Below are 8,451 nucleotides of genomic sequence, written 5' to 3'. Positions count from 1 at the left end.
ATTTGCTCTTCTCCTCTTAGAATATAGCTAGGGAAAAATATATAATTTGGGTTGCATTAATAATTTAAAGCAACTTTTTTCATACTTCAGAAAGCTAAATTTGCCAAGTTTTGAGGCTTTGGAAAATCTGTTTATACATGCTCAGGAGAGATGTACTTGAGTTAGCAAAAATTAACCTGCTCTGAGAATATTCTTTTCTCACCTAGATGCCCAAAAACCTCCTGCAACATGCTGCAATTCACAGGAAAAAAAAAAAAAAAAAAAAAAAAAAAAAAAAAAAAAAAAAAAAAAAAAATCAAAACCAACCAAAAAACAAACAAACAAACAAACAAAAAAAACAAAAACCCAAACAAAAACAAAATCAACAAAAAAAAACAGCCACCAAAAAATCAACAAAAGCAAAAGATAAAATCTATTGTAATGTATCAAGAGTCTTTTGTCCAATGTTTCTGAGCTATTCAGATGCTGTTATAGCGAGGTAAACTAGAACTGCAGGATTTAAATTTTTCCCTACTCTCAGTGGTACTTTTTTGACATTCATGACTGACAAGGATTCATAATTTGATGTAATTCAGATGAACTGGAGATCTAAGGGACTTTACAAAGGGTTTCTAATGTAAACAATTCTTACAGGACAGAAAAAAACCAACCAAACAAAAACCTATTGCTATAACAAAACAACTTTTCCCTTTGAAAAGAGTTTGCCGCCAACAAAACAAACCCAGTTGCCCTTTGCCATTTTCCATTTCTATGATGGACTATTAAGTGTTAAAGATTTAACTTCTGTGTGGGCTGTATGCAGCCCTTATCACTGGAGGTCTGCTGTGGCTCATTTGAGATTTCTCCTGATGAAAATACCCCACTACTGGCAGGAAAGATAGGATTTTGACCATAGAACTTATTTAAAAGATGTGGAAGAAGGTTATGCATAAGGACAAATATTTTAAAACAAATTAAAGAAGACAGTGATAAATACCATGTTCAAACATCTGTAATATTATTTGAGCTACAAGTATCAAAGGAACTGTGTCTCTTCAGTAGGAATAAATGGATTCAGACTGGAGAACAAATGGTACCAGTAGTGATAAGCACTACTTCTGGATTTTCTAAACAACAGATTTCATCACACACCTCCTGCCTGGATAGGAAGACATGTTATTTTTATTTGATTAGCATAAATGGGAAGGATATTAGAGAAGCAGTATCTACAGAGAGAGAGATGGGTATTTTTTTTAATCAAAAAACTAGCAACCAAGTCAGCTGAAAATAAATTGAAGACACAAAGTAGTATTCAAAGCTTTGAGTCAAAAATAGAACGAAAGAAAAATTGCATTGATTTACTAGCAGTGTGTATTGCAATAATGTGTCTAGGGGGTGAATTCAGGACCAGCTCAGCCTTCTGACTAAACAGTTGCATCCCAGCATCATGCAAATCCTGATTTACAATAATCCTCTGAGTCTCTGTGAGCAGACAAGGCAAAATAAAAGGACATGGCTGCAGGTCACAAAAACTTTCAATGCACTTTAATTAAAAGCAAAAGCTGGCAGTGGCTAGAACTCTCACCAGAGAACTGACAAATCTGAACAGGCCACTGGGACCTGTCAGGGTCTCTCCAAATACTACACTCAACCGGATCCCCCAGTGATTCACTGAATTTAAATGCACTAACAACTTCCTATCCACTTCTATAACCTCTCTCATGCCACAGACCACCAAATTTCACACAGTAATATACATACAAGCCCAGCAAAATGACAGAATATATATTTCAGACAAACAGAAGCTACTTGTTGAGTTGTGCTTACACAGCAACAGGCTGCCAATGAGTAAACCTGAACTGATACTGCCAAGAGCAGGCACAGCAGCACTGGGCCAGCACAGGCTGTACAAACACTTCCTAGTTGCCCTGTGCTCTTTACTGCTGCCACATTGACACACCAGTACCCAATATAACTACTTTGAAGACCCTTCGGTGAAGATCCTTGGATAATCTTTGACTGTAGTTCTTACAAGCTCTCCATCTTTTGATAAGTCTGTAGTTTCTAGCTTTGGAGCCCTCCACAGGGCTTGCCAGGCAAATTCCTGCAGTACCTTTGGAGAGACTTCACATTAGTCTTGTTGAAAAGTCTCAGATTCAGAGGTCTGGATTCATTCTCCCACACTGTGCCAGCATTACACACACATACTTTTGCCAAAGGTATTGACTTCAGCAGGACAGTCACCTGAGGCTCTCTGTGTGAAAGAAAAAAGGGTGCAAGTTAAGCCTTCAGTGTAATGAACGGTCCGCTACACATACTTTTTGTTGTTGTTGTTGTTTTTCCCCTTTGCAGAGAAAGAACATACTGAATACATCCAACCTGGAAATTTTCTGTACAGGAAGGAAAATAGGATGAAAGCTGGACAGTTAATGTATTTTCTTCAAAGTCAGGAGCTGAAGTTGATAACCTCTTTATATGATCTATGACCTACTGAAATCTCATTGAGTGCCTTTTTTTTCTGCAATTTCACACCACCACTTAAAATGAGGTATAGCACCATGTAAAATTATTTTGTGATATAGGTACTTACTATTAAATTGTAGAAGCCTCTGACTGAAAACATTACTTTTATATTTTTACTGGTGTTGCTCTTGTCATTGTTATCTTTCCACACTCTCAAGAAAAATATTGAAAACAGAGAAATGTAAACACTGCTTTAATATAAATAATACAACTTGAAAGTCACTTTCAAGGGAATTAAAAACAGGCTGCTGAAGTGTTCTCTACTGTGATGCAATCACAGTAAGAATTGATGAACGTGTCTGAGGAATGTTCAAGTCGCTAAAACAAAAGGAGAAGCCATAGCAGGAGGAGATTTTGAGTGTGGGTCTCACCTCAGTTGCAGCTGAGTCCCATAACCTCAGCTCATAACCCTCTGCACCAGGAAATTCCCACTAGCGATCACACCAACTAGGTCAGCCCAGTTTTCTTGGCTCTGTGGGGGCCAAGTGCAGGAGTGGGACTGAAACACTGCACTGCAAATGCACAACACAGCAGCACAGCTGTGGGAAAGCATGCGGAGAAGGGCAACTGTGGGAGCCTCACACTTAATGCTTGAGCTTGGAAAGGTCTGCAAAAATAATCTTCCTTCTACTGAGAGGATTTGAGAAGGGAGGAGGGGTGTCATATGGGGAGCACCTTCCTGTGTGTTCCTACAGCAGCAAACACAACAGCTCCCCGAAGCTTTCTGAGGCCCTTGGAAACTAGCACAACACAAACAATAACGCATTATCATTTCTTTTAGTCCTTACCTGTTTTCTCCCAAAAGCTTTACTTGCCAAAAGGAGGGAGGGGACCTGAACCAGAAATGGGATACACAATCCCTGAAAAAGAGAATCACATCATAACTCAAGTAACAGAGATGTTGCGTGCAGCTTGCTGACAGGTTTGAAGCTGTAGCTTAGAGAAACCCTAAATCTTCTCTTCTATTTACATTTCTGGCTCCTCTTTCCCCATCAGGAGTGCTGCACTAATCACTTACATTCCTATTTTTGGACCTGGGCAGTAACTGTGCAGCCAAAAGCATTCTTGCTGCAATTAAACTTTGTCTCCTTTATGAGTAGGTATAATCACATCATCCCACACCCCTTGCTTGGATAAACTGGTACATTTTATGACTATATTCCTATTCTTCATTGCCTAGGAGATTGTAGAAAGTGTATTTTTTTTCCTCATATTCATAAAGAGACAAACAAAAAGCTTTGTTCTCAAGGACAGCAGCAGGATGGCTGGCTATGTAAACAAAATTCCTGTTGCCCAGTTTGCTCTGTAGGTGAGTTACACTGTGGCTTAAGGCTCAAATGAGACTTGGTACGTGTGTAAAGATGAAAGGCAGAAGTTCTGGTTTTGGAATGCAGTGGATCTGTTTTTCCAATGTGCGAACAGCATCAGTGCAGTAGCAGACAGTGGATGATTTTGCTCTGATAGCTCTGCCATTGCTCTTGCTGTCCAAAGCCCATGGGACTGCTGTGCTGTCCCATCAGGGGTGCCCAGCAGCTCCATCAATGTCACTCTGGTGCACACGTTGTTTGATACCTTCCTCCAATTCAGGAAATGGGTGGGAAACCAGTTTGCTTGAATGGGTTTCTCTGAACGCCTGGAACAGGGGGAGGAGAAACACATTTAAAAGACTTCCTTGTTCTCCTCATTATTAAAACTATAACTAACGCAATGCAATAGAGATTAAGTGATATCTTTATGGTAGTTTTGCACAACCGCACAAAAAAAATCTAAGAATCTTTTTTAATAAGATGTTCTCATTAAAGACTTTAATTTAATTGAATACTTAACATGAACCCTCGTGGACAATAGCACAACTAAACCATGAGTATTTAATACATAATAGGACATGTAATTACCAGAGTGAATCTTAGAATAGTTTAATGTCTTTTGTTATGGTAAAATGAATCAATAGGGTTTCAACATTTAGGTTTCAGTCTTGCACAGACACATCCCTGTGTGGAGCTGTTTGCGTGACTAGACCCTCCATTAATTTCCATTAATAAAGAGATAATTAGTGCATAATGAAAAATGCTCAAACAACTGTCTCTATTATAGAGAGCTGAATCTAAAATTTTTCATTATATTCAATTTTTTATTCAGTAGGATCTTGGAACCCCAAAGGGTTTGTATGTACAATTTATCTACATTCCATCTTATGTGTGGTTGTTTTGCAATGCAAACATTCTTGGAATATTTGCTTGGAACGGGGACAAACCTTTCTCCAGCTCATTTTTTTCCCCTTGTGTGCTAAATGCCTACTAGGTGATTCCTACAGAGTGCAACAAAGTCAAATCCTGAACAGCTGAACCTGTTATTATTGATATGGTTATTGTCATTTGTCTTTGTTTTTATTGATACAAAAGTAATGACTTTACTAGAGATTTGTTTTTAACTCAGAAAAAACCACTATATTTTGATAGCATATGTTCCTTATTTAGTGCCTTTTCTGACCACAGATTTTCAAGAAGACTCCATTTTTGTCCTATTTGTCATAGTCCACATTCCTGAAAAGGTGGCCAGGATTGCTTGCTCACTGAATGCTTCTCAATTCTCCCTGTGGCAAACTACTAGATGGGGCAGACATATTCAGCTTTGGAGATAAGACACCATTTTTCTACTTTTTTAGTTAGCATCTAGGTAAAAATAATATTTTATCTGAATCTCACAATTCTTCTTGATTTGTTTTTACGTGTCACAGTTATGTGATGAGTCTTTCTTGGGGTAAAGATAGGTGAAAAACTGTTGTTCAGAATAGCTGGAAGAGAGTTCAGTTCTAAAAGTTTGGTTACAGTTCTATTTTCCTAGGAAGAATTATATTAAGTCCTTTAAAGAGAAGAAATCTCCCAAAAGCCAAAGATAAAATTTGGCTGCTGATTTCCTTCTGAGAAGATTAACGATTAGAATTAACTTTAGTAATAAGGCAAGTGAAACTTGTATTGCAATGATTAAACTGGATTTCTTTGGGAAGAGAGTTCATGGCTCAGCAAATCTTACTGAGCATTCCTCTGCATCTGTGCTGGATTCAGCTTTCCTTGCCACCTGTCTCATGAATATTGGAATGACTCATGCTTAGAATGATGGAGGTGGAATAGATCATCTAAGAACAAAATATCTGTGTCATTATGGGAATTTATGTGGCTGTTGCAAAAGAATATATTATTAAAGACCGTAGCAAAGCAATGCCAGGGGAAGATGAAAGGCAGTTGCCATAGATTATAATGTGATGCCACAGGTTTTTGCATTGTTGTTTCCCTGCACAACACAGAGGGTGGGAAGTGGTAGAAGAAGAGAGAGAAAACGAAAAATAATGCTTCAGAGGGACCAAAAGAAACTGTCATGAGATAAAAAAGGAAAATGAATACTATGATGCAATACCAAAGGTTTCTTCAGCATATAAATGTGCCTTCTAGGCATGATGCGGTTTCATATGCACATCCTTGGCACAATAGAACTGTTTTTTTATTTCTGCCTGTGTTAAAATAAATTTGATAGCAGCAGGCAGGCAAACGAAGGAATATAGACTGCCTGAGATCCACACTGAGCATTTGTAGAAATCATGTAGAAATGCAGAAACACATGTAGGAAATCAGCTGTTAACTGTTTTGTAGAATCAGTTCCTCAATACTAGGATTGTATTATAGGTCCTTATACTATCTACAAACAGGAGGATTTTACAAATTATTTATCTGGCTGGTCAGATGTAATGTGGCAGTGTTATCACACATTTTGCCATGCCAGGTAGACCTAGATCAAAATCATTCTCAGGTTCCTTCCTTCTGTGAACACCACACTCACGCTACAGGTCTTGGGCTCTCAGCATGAAACATCACAATGCATAGATGAAGTAAAAGTCAGTGCAACTGCTCTCTGAAGTGACCCTGGCATAACTCTGGGAGAGTTAGGTTCTGGATTCTATATGTTTGTGATATAACTAGGCACAATACATACTGGGATCTATACATTTAAAGAGAAATACCATCCTTCCAATAAAAAAATTATTGTAATTTTGCTCTCATTATTTTAAATATTTGGAAATATTTAATGTCTTTCCAAAGGAAGTAGGCATCAAGAGAAGAAAAAAAAAAAAAAACCTACAACTTTTTTATTATTTTCAGTGATGCAATTTGAGCTTCTTCTTGAATAAGAACGTATAAATCATTCTGAGTGGTTGTTCTTAACACAGGAAAAATATCAGCAGGTCAAGCAGGGGGACTTTCTTTTTATTTGAATACTTGTAACACACTTCAGAGAATGTGCATGACTAACTATAAAAATATACATACAAAGATAGAAACACAAATTCTTTTTTTTTTTAATGTAAATGCCCTACAAATTAATGCATGATAACAGAAAATTCCTTTCTTCCCCTTTCCTTTTTAGCTTAGCTCAGAAACCACAAAGTCATTCAGTTTTGGATCCATTCCTATTTCCCAGACTCCCCAGGAGGTTTAGTGAAAGCAAGACATAGCTCTTTCCTGGAACCCCATGGGCATTACTACATGTTTTAGATGTAGATAAGGCTGCTACACTCTGTATTTGGGAAGTCAAGATTTCATTTATAAGGTGCTGAAGCTGAAAGGCTTTCATGTCAGGCCCTCAGCTCACAATCTCCAGCAAAAGAGGAAATGGAGGGTATGTCAGCAGCAGGCAGCCAAGCACAGAACAGAGACATGGCAGCTCAGTGCATATGTTCACACAGCTGAGTGCTGTGTAGCGATACCACGTGCGTCTGGCAAAGTATTTCTGTTATCATAGCACTGCTTTCAGCAGCAGCGCATCAACAGCACTGCTTGGCCCCAGCACCAGATTATCATCTTTTAAGTTTTTAGATGTCTTGCATAGGTTAAAAGGAGTCTTCACTGTGTGATGACTCTTTGCTTGGGTGGACAGGAAAGGGGGGTAACAAAATAAAAACCAAGAATGTTACTGAGGAGCTTTGATTTTGCTCCTGAGTAGATGCAGGGTGGTGGGGAACACAGAACGACAAGTCCACCTGGGCACGGCTCTGTAAAAGTATTGTCCCATGTTCACACAGAGAGGACAATTCAGTTTTGTAACCACCAAAGAATTGCTTCCTGATTCCTCCTTTTCTTTTCCCCTCTTCTTCATGGGCAATGTACCCAACAGTTTAACTAAGAATTGTCTCTTCTTAGAGATCATCTTCTTAGACTAGTGCTGAAGTCTCTGAGCAGGACAGCGGTAGTGACTGGGACCAGGAGCTGCTATTTTGTGTCTTGAACCCTTTTTCCAGGTCAGCCTGGCTGCTCCACCTGATCTCACTGTATGGAGGGGAGCAGGTGTGGCATATGACATGCTACAGGTCTGAGCTCAGACATGGAAACACACTCAGAGTGAAATAATCAGAATAAAATTCAAGGAAAAAAAAACACATCTATCAGTAGCAGAGCTACTAAAATCAGGTTTGTTCAGATTGAAGTTTGCCTTTTGCAGCTTCCCATGACAACAGCCACTACAATGATTTCCTCTAACCTCCCCATTTTCCATCACTTCCCCATTTCCAGATCCCTCCCTGGTTAGCTGGACATCAGGCAACGTAGCAGATTTGTAGGTGGCAGATCAGCCAGGCAGTATTTGTTTGCTACTACAGCAGGGGAACAAGCAGATAAAGTGCTTTCCCCAGTAGGGCAACAAATTGCATGTTACTGTTGATTCTCATTAAACATTTTAACAATTTAAATCTCTTTGAGATCTTTATCCTTCTGTCAAATTTGTTTGCAGTTGAACATCACTGGGGAAAGACAGACAGATGGTATAATCACATAAGCCTCCTTTCACTGGGAAGCCACATTAAAAAAAAAAAAAAAAAAAAAAAAAGGAGGGGCAAAAGTAACAAAACCATCCTGTTTCTTTTTGGAGACTGGATGGAGGCAGAGAGATCTCACAATCAGA

Source organism: Vidua macroura, chromosome 3 (assembly GCF_024509145.1).
Source record: "Vidua macroura isolate BioBank_ID:100142 chromosome 3, ASM2450914v1, whole genome shotgun sequence".
Taxonomy (NCBI): domain Eukaryota; kingdom Metazoa; phylum Chordata; class Aves; order Passeriformes; family Viduidae; genus Vidua; species Vidua macroura.
This window is presented reverse-complemented; position numbering follows the sequence as displayed.